The sequence below is a fragment of the Papio anubis genome, chromosome 4 (assembly GCF_008728515.1).
Source record: "Papio anubis isolate 15944 chromosome 4, Panubis1.0, whole genome shotgun sequence".
Lineage (NCBI taxonomy): Eukaryota > Metazoa > Chordata > Mammalia > Primates > Cercopithecidae > Papio > Papio anubis.
In genome coordinates, this window is record NC_044979.1 from 94602450 (window position 1) to 94619024 (window position 16575).

A 16575-nucleotide genomic window follows, 5' to 3' on the forward strand; every position below is an offset into this window, starting at 1 on the left:
GCGCGGCAGCGGCCCCAGGGCGGGCGCAGGGCCGGGGCCCCTGATGAGAGGCGGCCGGACGCAGAGAGCAGTCAGCCCTGGCGCTCAGAGGCTAGGAAGGGGCTCCACCTGGGCGCCGCACCGCGGCGGGAGGGGCGGGGCTGGGCTTCCCGGAGGCGGTGGCGCCTCCTCGCGCACGAGCGCGCGCTCCTCGGCGTCCGGCGCACGCGCGAGGCCGGCTGGGAGCGCGCCCCAGTGGCGGCGGCGGCGGCGGCGGCGACGGGAGGAGGAGGAGTAGGTGGAGAAGGAGGGCGGCTGAGGGGAGGCTGGCCGCGCGCGCAGAGGCAGCGGCGGGGGCGACCGGAGCTGGGGCAGAGTGGGGAGCGAGGGAAGGGGAGGAGAGAGAGGGAGGCGGAGGGCAGTGAGAGACGCATTTCCAATTCCCAACTACAAGCCACGAGTTTGCAGATGGGGTTGCTCGGCGGCGCCTGTGGCTGAGGGAGAGCAGCCGCGGCGGGGAGCGACTGGGAGCGGCGGCAGCGGCGGCGCGGAGGCGGCTGAGGTGCGAGCCGGTGAGTTGTCGGGGCCCCCACGCCGCTCGGGTAACGGTCGCGCTGCGCGCCGGGCCGGCCGGGGGCGCCCTGTTGCTCGCCGCGGCGCGCCACGCGGGGACCCTGGCCAGCCCCGCCCCTCGGCACCTGGGCTTCGGCGGGCGCGGGGAAGAGGGGCCGGGGAGGCGGAGGCGGCGGCGCGGGCGGGGAAGCTGCTGGCCGCCCCCAGCTCGGCCCGCGCGGAAGGGGTGCTCTGCCGGGCTCCTGGCTCTGGTTGCTGGCAGGCGGCCGGCCGGGCCCGAGCTCGGCAACGTGTCTGGCCCATGCTGCTGGCCGTCGTTCCCCACGCGCTCCCCGGCGCGGCCCTGGCTGGGGCTAGGGCCGCAGACGCGCGGGGCCCCATCAGGCGCGGGACTCGGGTGCCGACACCTCTGCGGCGGGAGTCGCGGTGGAGCCTGGATGGAGAGCTGGCCCGGGGGCGGCGTTGCTGTGACTGACACCTCCGGGGTCTGTCCCGAGAGGGGGTGATTTACCCGGCTCCCGGTTCTCTCCCGGGCTCGGAGTTCCTGGGGGAGGAGGCTTTCTGCAACTACCGCCGCTACTTCCGAGGTACGAGACTCCAGTTGTTTGGCCAAAGTGGCTTTGGGCCGAGCACACGCTGCCCCGGGGGCGTTCGCTGCTGAGATCGTGCTTGCGGATCCTGGGTACGTTTGTCTGAAACCGGATAGGTGTCGGGTTTTTTTTTTTTTTTTTTTTTTTTTTTACTTTGGCTTGGTGGAGGGTCAGCAGGGGAGTCGATTGAGGTATCCGATCGTGTGGTGACAGGATGTGGATTGGTTGGTAGATGTTTTTTGCAGAAGGACTTTCTAACACTTTTTTGGGAGTTTATTCTCAATCCTACCAGTTTCTGGGATTGCAGCTCGAGATTACATTTGTTAAACTTCCATCAGTTGGGTGTGCATCTGTGTAGGGGGAGGGGGTGAAGCGAGGAAGAGAATTGAAGACTGACGGGGAAGCTCAGAAAATTCTCCGCATTACTTACAAGCAGCCGGGTAAGGTCAGGCTAGCCACGTTTTTTTCTTTCCTACGCCTTTGGAGAGTGTTGGAATTTTACTTTGTGCTTCAAGTATATTACAAGTGGTCTTGTAATGTAGCTGAGAACGTTTGGGGTGCGTTAAAATGCTCTTCAAGTGGGGTATGATTTAGCAGCCATTTCTTCCCGTGAAATCTTGCAAATCATTTGTAAACTTATGTGGGTCGGATATGCCGGGCGAAGTAACATTGTTAGTAATGCGGTATATAGTTTCCGTATATAGGTATAGCAACGAACCTCAAATAATATTGCTTATTGTAGTCTTCTACTGTGCAATGATGATAGGGTAGTAGGCCTGGTTATAGTTATGTCTTCTGAGGCCTTATTAACAGTAAACAAAGAACTTTTGTGGGTTGTGTCATTTTGAGGTCATCTGTACCTTAAATCTGTCATATATTTAAATAGGTGTTTAAATGCATGTTCGCACGATGTGTTACTCTTTAAGGTCCTTGTTTCTTTTATTCTAGACTACGGTTACATAATACACAAATGGTAACACTTTTAATTGCTCAATTTCGTCCTATGGAGACTGCACACCATCTTTATGAAAGAGGTGTGTATGTGTCCTTACTGATGCCACCGAATTCTTTTCCATCTGAAATGTCAAAATGAATTATTTTACATTCTAGGTTAAATCAACACTGGAAAAATTAAGGTGCTTAAGTAAGTCTAGTAGCTCTATATAAGACAGAATCTTTTTTTTCCTTTAGGCCAACTGCTGGATTTTTTTAAATGAATCATATTTTTAAACATTTGAGGGAGCAGTTTGCTTCTTTCTGAGTCTCATTTTAGCCTGAAATTGTTCCAGAACACTACATAGCCTGCTTCTCTCTTTCTCTCCCGACTCCCCCTCTTTTTAGCTTGAGATAACGGAGAAGACATAATTGTGACTCTGTGTTATCTTTTTTAAAAGTTGTTTTAAAATTGAAGTTGCTTGTTTGAATATTTACTATCCCTTTACATGCTTTACTACTTAATAATGGATTAGCAGAAGACAACAGATGTTTTAATTAAATGCCTTTCATATTTTTGACATCTGAACTTTGTTAAAATTGAGAGGCATCATATTATTGCTGAGAGAGTTAAAAATAATACAGGGTTAGTGCTAGTCAAAGGCTAATTGTAAAAAAACAGCAAGATATTAAAATTAGAAGAGGTAAGAGAACCCATTTATACTTTTGACATCACTTGCTCTAATATAAATTACCTATTGCTAGGTGGTTTTTGAAAAAGAGTATCTTGTAAAATTCACATTAGGTATATAATAGTTAATAATTTTTCTTTCCAGAGTGATTCATTTGATGAGTGACTAGATTTTTTTTTAAATCAGAAGTCTACTGCAGGTAAGTATAGTTAACCATGTAAGTGATGTGCTGTTTATTTCAAGAAGAATGAACACTTACCCATTTGATAAATACTGAACTATTTGGGAATATGTCAATTATTCCTTAAAACTTGCGCAGAGAAAAATTATGCTACTTTTGTTTTAACTGTAGGTTCTTTCTTTAGAAAAATGGTCTTCACATTTATAAATATAAGAGCAGATAAGCACAAGAGATCTCTTCCCTGATATGGTGCTAATACTGAATTAAAGATTTTGTTTTTTTGTTGTAGGAACCGGTTTTGCTTAGTCTTCCTATTCAGTCTCACAGAAGCTGCAATGATTTTCCTCCTTTTCTGTTACTTGTATCTGACCACTGGGGGGAGACTTTACAATTGGGCTTGACCATATTCCTCCTTTACATACATTGGCTGCTAATCATCCTGGGCACTTTGCCAAACTGCTCGTACATGTGCTGAGGAGGGTGCACTCAGAAGCAAGTTTCAATCAAGGTGTTTAATGACTTTTCTTTCTTTAACTCACACCATGCTTACAAAGTATCATTCTTTATATACTGTGTTATTAACAGTCTACCGTTAAGTGGTCTAAGTATGCCTCTAACATAATGAAAGATAAGATTCCTGAATACATTATAGCTTTCAAAGATCCGACTTTACTTGCATTAATCTTAGAGGCAGTGTAGGTTTAATTACTTGCTTAGTGTACACAGATATTAGTTGTCTGGAAGGATCTGGAAAGATCATCACTCTTCTGTGAAGTATATCTATATCCAAACCTCTTTAAACAAATTGGTCTCCTCTTATAAAAAGCTTTTGGAGAAGTTATTGAAGCTAAATTTTAGTGTTCATTTCACCACAGAGGGGAAGTTCGTCCTTTATCATAGTCATAGAGATAAGATTAAAGCCCACAACTTTGTTGACCATTAAGCTGTGACCATTATTACCAGGTGTGATAAGTCAAAAGCCTGGTTTCTACTTTTTCTTTTCTGACAGTATTTAACCTTGTTAATGTCCAATTCAATAATAATGAATTCAGTAAACAGAGGCTGCTACATTTACGGTAGTTTAGAAAGAACTTAAGTTTTATGATCTCCCTTAATTATGATAGACTAATTCACAAACCTTTCTATAATCTTTATCATAGTAAATATATCCACAGAGTAACGAACAGAACAAAATTAGTTTCTATTGTTCCTTCATCCTAGGTTATTTTCCTTCTTTCTTTAAGATGACTTTGCTTTCGTCCAAAAATTCTTTTTTCCCTCTTTACTTTTTTTTCTTTTTTTCTTTTTTTTAATGTAGCGCACTAGAAGAGATACTTTCTGCTTAGGAATATATTCATTTCTGGCTAACTTTAGGATTATGTTAAGTACTTGGGAATGTAAGTTTCTAAAAGCCTGTCAGAGTTATCACTGATTCAAGGCAAAATGAGAATTAAAGACAATATAATGAGTATTTCATAAAGCTCAAGTTATTTTCAAATCCTTTCTAATGCTTGCTAGTTTTGTACATGATTTAATCCCTCCTTCACCAGTTTACATCTTTTCCTCTTTATCATTTCTTTACCCTCTTCCTCCACTTTTTGCTATATTTAATCTACATTGCCCTTCATTTTGTTCCTCATCAATGCTGTGACTTGCTCCTAACTTAGAGCTTTTACACTCTGTTCACTCTGTTGGGAACTCTTTTCCTAAATCATTACATGAGTGACTACTTTTCATCATTTCATGTTGTACTTCAAATATCACCTTTTCAGACAAGCGTTGCTACCTAACCATCCTTTCAGAATGACACTAGCTTCATCCCCCTCTATCCTTTTACCTTTTTTACTTAAAAATTTCTGCAAACCATTTATCACTATCTGAAATTATATTTTTGTATTATTTTATAATCTCCGTACTCACTAGAATATAAGCCCCATGATATCAATGATCTTGTCTCTTTTTGTTTCTCTTTTTGAGATAGAATCTCACTCTGTCACCCAGGCTGGAGTGCAGTGGTGTGATCATGGCTCACTGCAGCCTGGAACTCCTAGTCTCAAGTGATCCTCCCACCTCAGCCTCCTGGTAGCTAGGACTACAGGCAACAACCACCATGCCCAGCTAATTTAAGAGAAAAAAAAAATTGTAGAGATAGAGTCTTGCTGTGTGTGTTGCCCAGGCTGATCTCAAACTCCTGACCTCAAGGGATTCTCTCTCCTCAGTGCCTCAAATACTGGGATCATAAGCATGAACCACCATACCCTGCTGATCTTGTCTCTTTTGATTAACACTATGTTTCAAGGACTTAGACCTGTTCCTGGCATGTAGCTGTCATTAAATAAATCATCCTTTAAAAAAATCTGAGGTCATGTTCTGCCTGAGGTTTCGGTGTTAAAATGCTCCTTTATAAAATGATAGTACTATAGTAAACAGGCTTCTTTTGGCCATAAGTAATAGAAATCCATTCTAGTTGTTATAAAGGGGGTTTATCGTTAAGATGCAGCCAATGTCCAGTGGAATGCAAGGACTGGGACTCCAGTGCCTGCAGGGCACATTATATCTTTTCTCTGTTCTTCTCTGTACATTTGCTTCATTCCTTCTCTTGCTGCAGAGGACCACTTCTAGTCCTCTTAGTGGAAAATATGGCCACCAGCAGCTTCTGAGTTTCCATAGTACCAGCCCAGGAAGCTGGAGAAAGGTTCATCTAGTTCTTCCCTGTTCAATAAACTATCTCATTATTAGAACTTGGTTGTACTTGCTGTAACCACATGTAATGGGATTAAGCAGACAATCTAAGTAGGTGCCCCTGTGATAATTAATGTTCATACTTGTTTGCTGCAAAACATTCATCTCTCCTCTTCTTAAATTTGATCTTGAAATCTGAGGTATCTGAAAAGCACTCTCCTGGAGATATGGAAAAGAAATGTGATATCTTTCATGGGGGTGATTTGCAGTTTGAGGAAGATAAAATATATACAAAAAGGAAATAAAAATAGCATGATGATAATGGAGGAACTGGTAGAAATATTTGCAATTTGTATGATAAACAAGAGTCTAACTTCCTTAACATATAAAGTACCTGCTAACCAATTAGGGAAAGACCAGCCATCAAGTGGGCAAAGATCATGAGTTGAGTAATTATCAGAAAAGGAAATGCAAGTGTTTTGTAAGCATCTGGAAAGGTATTCAACCTCACACATAATACAAATATTATAAATAAAAACTATGAGATACTGTTTCACCTACTGACAGATGGAAAATGTTTGATAATACTTTTGAAGAGGATAGAGGTTAACAGGGGCTTTCACATTGTTGGTGGAAGCACAAATCAATAAAATCTGATGTGGTTGAAATTTCTGAAGAGCATTAAGGTAAATAGAAAAGGCTGAAAATATGCATTAACTGATATAGATGTTTGTGAGAGGGTAAAAAGTTAATACACAACTTATTTGAACACTAACTTGCATTGCTTTGTTTTTGGCTAAAGTCACAAACAAACTGAAACAGCAGGCCTCCTCCTCCAAAAAGAGAGATCTTTGGGTGGTATTTAGTTACCCCTTTCCATCTTCTCCATTCCCCTTTCTTCTACCCCAGTACTGGTAAAGTTGTTTATAAATCTCTAAGATTTTCAAATACTTTGTATCCTTCACACAGCCCAGCACTTTGTTCGCTACTTAGTAGCACTAAGTAAAGATTTAATTGAAGGAGCTTAGCTTACTACATTTTTATAGACTCAGTTCATAATATTTATGCTTTTGGAAGAAATCTTTTATAAAAAGTGATTTTGAATTTTATTTGATAAATGTACTTAGAATATTTATTAGAATAGGCAATAGAGCAATTTTTTAATAAATCTTGGTTTATTGTACAGCATATTAATAGAACTTTACTTTTTCATAGTTCCTTTGTTCTGTAGGATATTATTAGATATTAGTTGGGTAGGATTAATGTTTTTAAAAAGTAGAATAGGGCAGCTGGAGATATGTGGGACTTTTAAAGAAAAGTTTATGAGAAAGTGTGGGGAAAATGATTCTCTGAGCAGACTGGGGGTCACATGCTTAGGAAAAGTGAAGGGTGAGGGATTCGTTTACAGAAATTCTGTGGTGGAACTCAGAGGGGTACATCTTGGGAGAAGTTTTAACTTATGAAAATACTAAGCTGATTTACTTAAATGCATTCTTCAAGGATAAATATATACTTTGTATTTTGTTCTGCAGGTCATTTGTACCATGAAGTGACTCTGGCAGGGATTCTTTACCTAAATGGGCATCAAAATCCTTTGGAGCTATCCTACACTAAAGGATTCTAATTTAGTAGGTCTGGTATGGGGCAGGAGCATGTTTATATTGTTAAAATCCCCAAGAGCCACTGTTTGAGTTTAAAATAGTACATCCTGTGGAATATTCCGTTTTAATAATGAAATCATTCAACAAAGCTTTTGAGGTTGTATATCATTTAGGTAACTCTAATGCTGGAACTTGGTCTCACCAGGTCAATACGTTTGCAAATATCTCGTTGATCCCCATTGCTTTACTGTCTTGTGTACTCTTCCCTCCTGTGCCTTCTTGTTTCTTTTCTACTAATGAATATTCAGGCATGGTTCTCCAAGGAGACCATCATTAGGTGGCCTCATCCATAATTTATCTTTTCAGTACAGAACAAATTATAACACAGCGCTTATACAACTGGCAAATACACTCATCACATGAGTAGATGATTTATGTGTTTTCATTCATATGAGCCTTGAACAAATATACCCAGTTTTACTATTTGAGCTTCCTTGTTTTTATCTTCTTGCTATCAAGAGGTTGGCGTTTAGTCATAGTTAATGCTGATGTAAGCATTTGATAATATTATTGATACCACCAGGTTTCAAGGTCTGTGTAAGTGCTCTCCACACATTATCTCATTTGCTTGTTGCAGATTTAAAAATTATATTTTTAAGTTACTAAAATATTTTTATGATTGTATTAGTTTTTTGTGACTGTTGTGACAAATTGCCACACACTTAGTGACTTATAAATAAATTTATTCTCTTACAATTCTGAAGGCCAGACATCTGAAATCAGTATAATTGGGCCAAAATGAAGGTGTCAACAGGGACAATTTTCCTCCAAAGAATCTAAGGGAGAACTTACTTGTCACCTTTTCCAGTTTCTGGTGGCTTCTGGCATTCCTTGGCTTGTGGCTACACACTGCAGTCTTCAAGGCCAGCATTTCAAATCTCTCTCAGCTCTGTGTTTTTCATTTTCCCACGTGTGTGTGTGTGTGTGTCAGAGAGAGAGAGAGAGAGAGAAATCTCCCTCTGTGAAGGACACTTGTGAGGGCATTTAGTGCTCTCTGGAATAACCTCCCATCACAAGATCTTTAATCACACCTGTGAAACTTTCCAAATATGGTGACATTCACAGGTGTCAGGAATTAAGACATAGCTAGCTTGTGGAGGGGGAGACTATTATTCAGCCTACCATAATGGTAATTTAAATGGTTCAGAAAAGGGAGGAGGAGCTGATAAGTCTTTTTGTCCCATCTTCATCACTTTCTAAGTCAGTATTTCTCAATCAGGGATGATTTTGCTGAACCCTCTCCAGGAATATTTGGCTGTCACAACTGAGAAGGTGTTGCTACTACTATGTATAAGGTATAGGTCAGGGATGCTGCAAACAGTGCACAGGGCAGCCCGCCTCAACAAGGAATCATCCAGCCCAAAATGTCAGAAGTGATGAAGCTGAGAAATGTTATTCTAAAGGCAGGTATTGCCAATAGCTTTTTTGGGGTATCCAGAAAAAATTTTGATGCCTCTGTTATGAGTAAAAGCCTTTAATCTGGTTTGATCAGAACTGGTGGTAGTTTTGGCTGATTGAAAGTGATTTAAGTGAAGAGTCATAAAAAACTATTCACACATATCTTAAATAATATGTTACTTAAAAATCTACATTCATGTGTCAGTCTTGTCTTTGAGTATGTGTCTTTTGCCAGGAGCTCTGGGTCATCATTCTTGTATAAGCCAATGCATTATCACTGGTTACCAGCTTTCAAGTGAGAACTTAAAAGTTTGGGAAGCAGTCTGCATATAAGATCTAGATTTCTAATGTTTTATGACTCCTCAATTGTTTATGCTTGTTTTACCCTTAATTTTACAGCAGTTTATCATTTTGTTGTTTTGTCACTTGCTTTTTGGGGGGGGGGGTCTTTCCAAAGCATCAGCTGATTTTCATATGAACAATACAACTCCCATCATCCTGTATCACATACGACATGTGATGCATATAAAGAAAATGAAATCCTATTTTGTAACAATTGCTTACTAAGGAATTGGAAGTACTAATTCTAGTCACAGTTCATTTGAACAGCATCCAATCTGGTGATATGGTGATGGCTAATGTCAGTTGTTTACAAATTCTTGAATGTTTCAGAATGTTCTCTTTTAGTTCTGTAATGGCAGAGTTTATAAATAATCTATAGAATATTACTATAAATACTTTATTGGTATTACCAGCTTAGTGCTTGAGTTACTTTTCTAAAAGAAACATTGATTTTTTTTCATTAACTATAATAAATATTATTTGAAGTTTGAATGTGGCTATCTTCAAGTGGATTTGTCTTTTTATTTACTAGAATATGTATGTCTATATGCACATAATAAATGGTTATATGGAAAATCTAACTTTAGTTACATAAATAAAAAATTATTTGCCTTTTTTTAATTCCTCTTTTAATATCCTTCTAGCTCCTTATATAAGGAGCTAGATAATTGGGTTTCTTATAAAGAGCTTTGATATAAGAAACTCAGATAATTGAGTAAAGAAGTTTATTAAAGTTGCTTATTTTTGAAATGATAATCATGCTTTTTTTTTTTTTTTTTTTTTTTTTGAGATGGAGTCTTGCTCTGTTGCTCAGGCTGTTGGAGTGCAGTGGCGCGATCTCAGCTCCCTGCAACCTCCGCCTCCCGGGTTCAAATGATTTTCCTGCCCCAGCCTCCTGACTAGCTGGGATTACAGATGTGTGCCACCACGCCCAGCTAATTTTTGTATTTTTAGTAGAAACGGAGTTTCACCATGTTGGCCAGGATGGTCCTGAACTCCTGACCTCGTGATCTACCTGCCTAGGCCTCCCAAAGTGCTGGGATTACAAGCGTGAGCCCCCATGCCTGGAAATCATGCGTATTTTTATACAAATCAATTTAAATGTTTTTTATTTTTTAACTAGTAATCTTTTGGAATGGAACTTCATAAAAAAAAGTAAGCCCCATTTTTAAAAGGTTGAAATATCTTGTGAGACAAAGTAGTCTCAGTTTGCCATCACCAGCCCTTAGCATTAAGCTCTTGAAAACCAGTAGGTGGAGAAATTTTCCATGAAGGAATTTAATAATCTTTATAAAGTTTTACTATTCACCCAATTAAAATGTTAGATTATCATTTTATGCTACTCAATTTGGAAATACCAGATACTATACAATTAGTTTCCATTCACCATTACTTTCTTGAAAGAAACTTTTCAGTACTTCCAATAAGGCCCCCCACCCCCAAATAAAGTGCTTATAAATCCTAGGAGGCATTTTTGAGGGCATTTTATTCAGATCCTTTCTTATGTTCACTTAAAAGTTATTGATTCCAACTTCTGTTCTAGAGATAGCATAACTTGGATGTTTGAGATTAAAAAAAAATAAGCTTTTAGTAACCTTTATTTAACTCACTCAGCTTGCTATAGCCAAGTTGGTATTTATAGTTTGTTTCCACCCTTGATAATTTCATGCCAGTACTCATCAGAGTGTAACCATGGAACACTGACTTGGCTCTATTTGTCCTTATGAATATCTCCATCCCCTCCTTCCCAACACACTGCAATTCTAGGCTGCAAATTTATTTTATCTCTGCCTCTGTTGTCTCTTCTAAGAGTGTGCACTGCTAATATCTTCTACTCCTACTCTGCCATCAATCTAGTTCCCTTCTCTTTTATCATCCAAACCTGGAGTTCCCTCTTTCACAAATTATCTCCAAAAAGAGCAGCTTAGAATTTGTTACTCTCCAGTAGAAATTTTCACTAAAAGCAAATCTGTTTATATATGTATATACTAGTATTACACAAATAAAAAGATTATATAGTTTATTTGAGGGAAGAAGCAGTTTCTTTGTATTCCCCCAGTCAGGCATCATCCATGAACATAGGCTTTGCTATTTTTGTTCTTTTTAATTGAAGATGTTAGGTGAAAACACAGTTTAGCCATATAAGTAGTGTTTTGTCATGTGTGGCAGACTGTAAGTTCTGAAAGAATTCAGAAGAAGAAATGTTCACCTTTGGGGAGAGACTTGCTACTTGATTGAGTTAATTTTGAGATGAGTTCAGGGACTCATTTTAGCTCTAAAATTTTATTCTACAAAAGCAAGAGATAGGTCATAAGCTGGGTAAGTGTGGAATAACCAAGGAAAAAAAGTAGTCCTTAGATGGGATGAGTAACAAGAGTGAAGGCATTTAGGTGAGAATTAGATATGTGGTTGTGCATATAGGAAGTAAAATGATCAATGTGGTTAGAACAGAGAGTTTATATTAAGGAATAAGAGTGCATTAGGTTGAATAGACGGAAAGCTAGATATTAAGAAGAGAAAGTTAAACATCCCCAGATGATAGAAAATCATGTTTTTCTATTGCAGTCTGGTCATTAAAATGATTTTTTAACGTGATTGGTGTGATAGTCTTACATCGAGTGGATTACAGTGAAGAAGAGAATGGTAGGAAGAGGCTTGTGGTAGTAATTTAAAGGTGAATTAAGGAGAGCCTGAAAGATATTGGTGGCAGAGGGAAGGGAGAGTAAAAGATAAATATAAGGACGTTGCAAATTCACCATGACAAGCCAAATGACATAGGGTATCTTGAGGTTTTCAAGGAATTCCTAGGTGAAGGCAGTCTCTGGATTTTCAGGGTTTGGAAATTCCCCGCACGCACCCCCCAAGATTCTAGTGTTTTCCCCAGAATAAACCCTGGTCTTGTTTTAAAGGTTTTTGTTTTTGTTTTTTGGGGGTTTTTTTTTGTTTTTTGTTTTTAGTTATTTCATTTTTAAATAAGTTGTTATGGCCCCTAGATTTGAGCAGGTTGTTCTCATATTTGACTAATTTGTTACTAAAGGATGGTAAAGTTCTTTAGAGACTACCTACCTGGGTATTAACTAGTTGGTCAAATATTTTTTATCCCCACATTATATACTGTTAAAAACAATGGAAGGACGTTAACTGGAATGACGATGGATGAGTGTGGGTACTGTCATATGGGGAGGGGAAAGAGCAGAGGAACTTTTAAATTATTAAATTATTATTAAATTAGAGGAACTGAGAAGGATACTGATAGGAATATATAATTATTTATTTATTTGATTTTATTTTTGAGACGGAGTCTCGCTCTGTCACCCAGGCTGGGGTGCAGTGGCGCATTCTCATCTCACTGCAAGCTCCGCCTCCCGGGTTCACCCCATTCTTCTGCCTCAGCCTCCCAAGTAGCTGGGACTACAGGCGCCCACCACCACGCCCAGCTAATTTTCTGTATTTTTAGTAGAGACAGGGTTTCACTGTGTTAGCCAGGATGGTCTCGATCTCCTCACCTCATGATCCACCCCCCAAAGTGCTGGATTACAGGCGTGAGCCACCGCGCCCAGCTATTTTTCACTTTTTTAAGACAGTGTCTCCCTCTGTCACCCAGTTGAGTGCAGTGGCCTGATTGTAGCTCACTGCAACCTTGAATTTCTGGGCCCTAATGATCCCTCCCAAGTAACTGGGGCTACAGGTCTACACCACTATGTGCAGCTAATTTTTTTTTTTTTTTTTTGTAGAGTCCAGGTCTCACTGTGTTGTTGCCTATCCTGGTCTCAGAACTACTGGTCTCAATCCTCCCTTCTTGGCCTCGCATAGTAGTGGGATTACAGGCATGAGCCCACCATGCTAAGTTTTGTGGGGAAGTGTGGAAAGTATGTGGCTTGATTCTTATCAGAAAGTTTCACTTTACTTTTGGTCTGAGACTTCCTCTTTGACATCTTCTTTTCAATTTCATAAAAGAACACTATAGCAAATACATCTTAGAACCATGACCATACTGTCTCTAGAAAGCCAGAATATTATGAAACATTTAGTAGGTGAGCAAGAAAAGTGGAGTGATCCTGATGCCAGAAATAGCACAGAGCTAATACAGTTAGATCTATTTGTTATTTAGAATATACCAGTGATTCTCTAAGGGGGTAGTTTTGCCCCCAAGGGACATTTGGTAATATTTGAAGCCATCTTTGGTTGTCACACCTAGGGGTGGGATGTTACTGACATCTAGCAGGTAGAGGCCAGGGTTGTTACTGAGCAATTCATTGGGACAGACCCCACAACAAAGAATTAATCTGGCCCCAAATGACAGCAGTGCGAAGATTGAAAAAACCTGGAATATGGAGTAGGCAGGTTCTTCCCTGGGCACGTTTGGAGACACAGGTCAATTTTTTTACTTCCTTTTCTTCTAGGCTTGACCAGATATCATCCTACCAACAGCTTACAATACCATATAGATTCTTACTCTTTGTTTCATTGTGTTCTTATCTTAAGGGTGTCTCTTAGACACTTCAGTTAAACAAATATTTCTCAATATTTCTACCCATCTTCATTTAGGGTTGCTTTTTTCTGCTAAGTTTATTTTTCTGTTTTATCAATTTATCTCTTGAGGGATCACTCTATTTTTAAATAATTGAAGGCCTCGTGATGATGTCTTTAGGTATTCTCTTTTACGTTTTCATGTACTTCAAGTCCCAGGTCTGGGTTGAGCTAGTTCTTGAGTCCAGATTTTTCTCATTACGGTATTTGAACCTGTTCTGATTTTTTAGTATATAAAAAGTTTAAACAACAAGGCCCTTAAGGGAAAAACTATCTTGGAGTTCTTTTAGAATAATTTTATTCTTGCTCACAGATAAAGATTGCCATACATTTAATAGCTACATACAGAAAGGCTGTATAATGGTTTATAGCACTGAATGGAAAACACTGAAATTCTAGAATGAAACAAGGTTTGCAAGAACTTCTTTTTGGCTTTATTGTTTTTGTTAAGCAGAGCAAAATAATTCATAGTGTGAAGATAAAAGTTGAATGAATGTATCATAATTGAGAAAGGGGTATGTTTTTAGAAAAAAAGTTTATTTTGTCCTTATCCCACCTCCATTTAATGTTGATGTAAACATATTGGCCATTTAATATAAAATATAATTCCGGTCTGCCTATGTATAACAACTACACTGTACAATAAAAAGAGATGGAAAGCAAAAGTATTTCTATACTGTAGTGGTCAGGATGTGATTCGTAGATCCAAATTTTGTGTGTGTGTGTATTTGGAAAATTTGGGAGGCAAAGTTCTTGAGTAAGTGCAGATCTTCTTTTAGTAGACACTTCCTGTCTGCTTCGTATACACATCAATTATATCGTCATCTTCCATTTTCACCTGTACAGGTGTTTCATTAATTGGCCTCCCATCACATCTAAAACCAAGTTGCCTCATTGATAGATCAGTTAACAATAAGCTCTCATTAGTTTGCTAAGTGATACACTCTTGAGCTGTACCACTGAGCCATTCCACCCCACCACTACAACTGTATGGTTATTTTTTTGAGTCTTGACTCCTTTCTTGGGCTTTTTGTCAGCCATGGAAAGCATTACTGTTGGAGCTGCTGCCTCTCAAAAGAAGTTTCAGGTACCTCATGCATGTACACACAACCAGCATTAGTAAGTAAGCCTGTTTTAATTCTAGAGATATTTTAACTAAGAAATATTTAAGTGTATGAAGAGACTACTTTTCTGAGCATAGAAGTTTCAGGGCAGTCACATGCTTTTCTGTATTCTTCATGCTCTGAACAAGCTAGTACACCTGGAGGGAGGAATTTATGTTGGTTAATGAGTGACATAGTTCTCCCATCCCATTACTTATTTATGATCAATTTATTATTAAACTTTTAAAATTATTAATGCTACATGACATGCAAAGTTAAATCAGCATGGAAGAATGAATGTACCATGAAAGTTAAAGGTTTCTATCCCTACTCTTACTTCATAGAGTTAATCATGGTTAGTAGTTTCAGATTTAGTTATATTAGTAAAGTGGTCCTCAATTCATGACTGGCATTTTTGGCAGTGCTATACTTTGCAATGCAGGATTGTCCTGACCTGAACACTACTCAGTGTTTAGTGTCCCTTAATATTTAATTTTCTACCATAGTTACTGAGACAATCAAAAATGGCATAGTACATTTCCAAATGCTCACTAGGGAGAGGTGGTATGGTAATTTTAAAAAACATACATCTTAGCATATGTTTATGTTTTCAATTTTACACAGTAACTATTGACTCTAGTATGAGTCATTTTAAGTGTGCACAGACTTCTTGAGGGAGGTGCAGAGAAAGTCCACTTGGGAGGAACTGTGCTTACTTCTAAAGTCTTAGATAATAAGATTTTTCAATCTTAACTGCTTTCTTTCCTGATAGTATTACTTTCTTGTGTTTTCAGCTACCTGTCTTTTTGTGTTTTATGATTTTTGAATTGTGTGCTCTTGCTTCGCTTGGTTTTATTGAAGGAAATTCTGTGCAGCCCGGTTAGAAGACACATTCTTTCCAAGGCTTGCCAAGGCTTTTCTTTGGCATCTTTGGAAGCCACTGACCCAAGACCACTTTGTAGTTTCATTCCTTGGGGTGTTCTGAACCAGGTGGGTATATTTGGAACCCTGAATCCTTGAGAGTAGGCTGTCATTACTAATTCTCAGGTGATATTTTTTCTGCTAATACGGAGTCCAATCTGAGACAGGCCAACTTCCTTATTGTCTTCCTTGGCCAACAGGCATGTTTTTATTAGACTACTCTTACAAAGTAGGGGTTAGTCCTGTAAGGTCTTAGCTTCATGTGGGGAGGTCTAAGTTGCATTCTTCATCTTGAACAGGCCAGGGTCTAAATGGCAGCTTCTGAACTCCTGGGTACTGAAATCCTAAACACCCTGGGGCAGTCATAACTTCAGTACCTACTTACTAGTTTGTTTTCTCCCCTTCGTGTTGGTCCACAGGGATATTCTTGGGGACTTTTTTTTTTTTTTTAGAGGATGTTTTCAGTGTTTTATTTAGCATTTTTAAATGTTTTGTGAGAGAATTATCTTCAATTTTTCAAGTGTACCTTCTTTGCCAAAACAGCAAACTTTTCTTATCTAACTTCTAAACAGTTCCTAAAACTTCTGGTTTGCTGATCTCTTTCTCTTTTATTTCTGTCTCACCTCCCCTCCAGTATTATTGCTGTTTTATTCTTTTTTAAAATTATATACCTGTTTTGTCATTTTAGTGGGTCCTCAGGAGGGAGGGAACGTAGGCATATGTGTTCAGTCTTCCACTTTAACTGGAAGTGTGTCTAATAGTTTTGAGGTCTACTATGCCTATTAGGGCCAGCTGACCTGAGGAAAAGTCAATGTAAATGCCTTTCGATTTAACTGTCATTTTAAGTTTGAACTTAAAAAGCATAGTCTTTGGCTGTAAAAGATGGACAAGGGTCGAGAATGGAGGATGATATTCAGACCATTATGCAATTGAGCAAGGCCTCACTGAGATGGGGGTCAGTGTGTAGCTTGACCTACGTGGGCTCTTACC

The 16575-nt window shown here is 39.4% G+C and overlaps 1 protein-coding gene across 8 annotated transcripts in view; it reads left to right on the top strand.

Annotated features, from left to right (window-relative positions):
- Positions 1-345: 345 nt before the first annotated feature.
- Positions 346-16575, top strand: part of MPP6 (membrane palmitoylated protein 6) — a 108962-nt gene continuing 92732 nt past the window's right edge. For 2 of the 8 annotated variants that reach the window (XM_009203218.4, XM_017956849.3), the window contains exon 1: positions 396-551. The gene's annotated coding sequence lies outside the window, so the exon portion shown is untranslated. The other 6 variants (XM_009203219.4, XM_003896192.5, XM_009203220.2 and 3 more) reach the window with 5 other exon arrangements.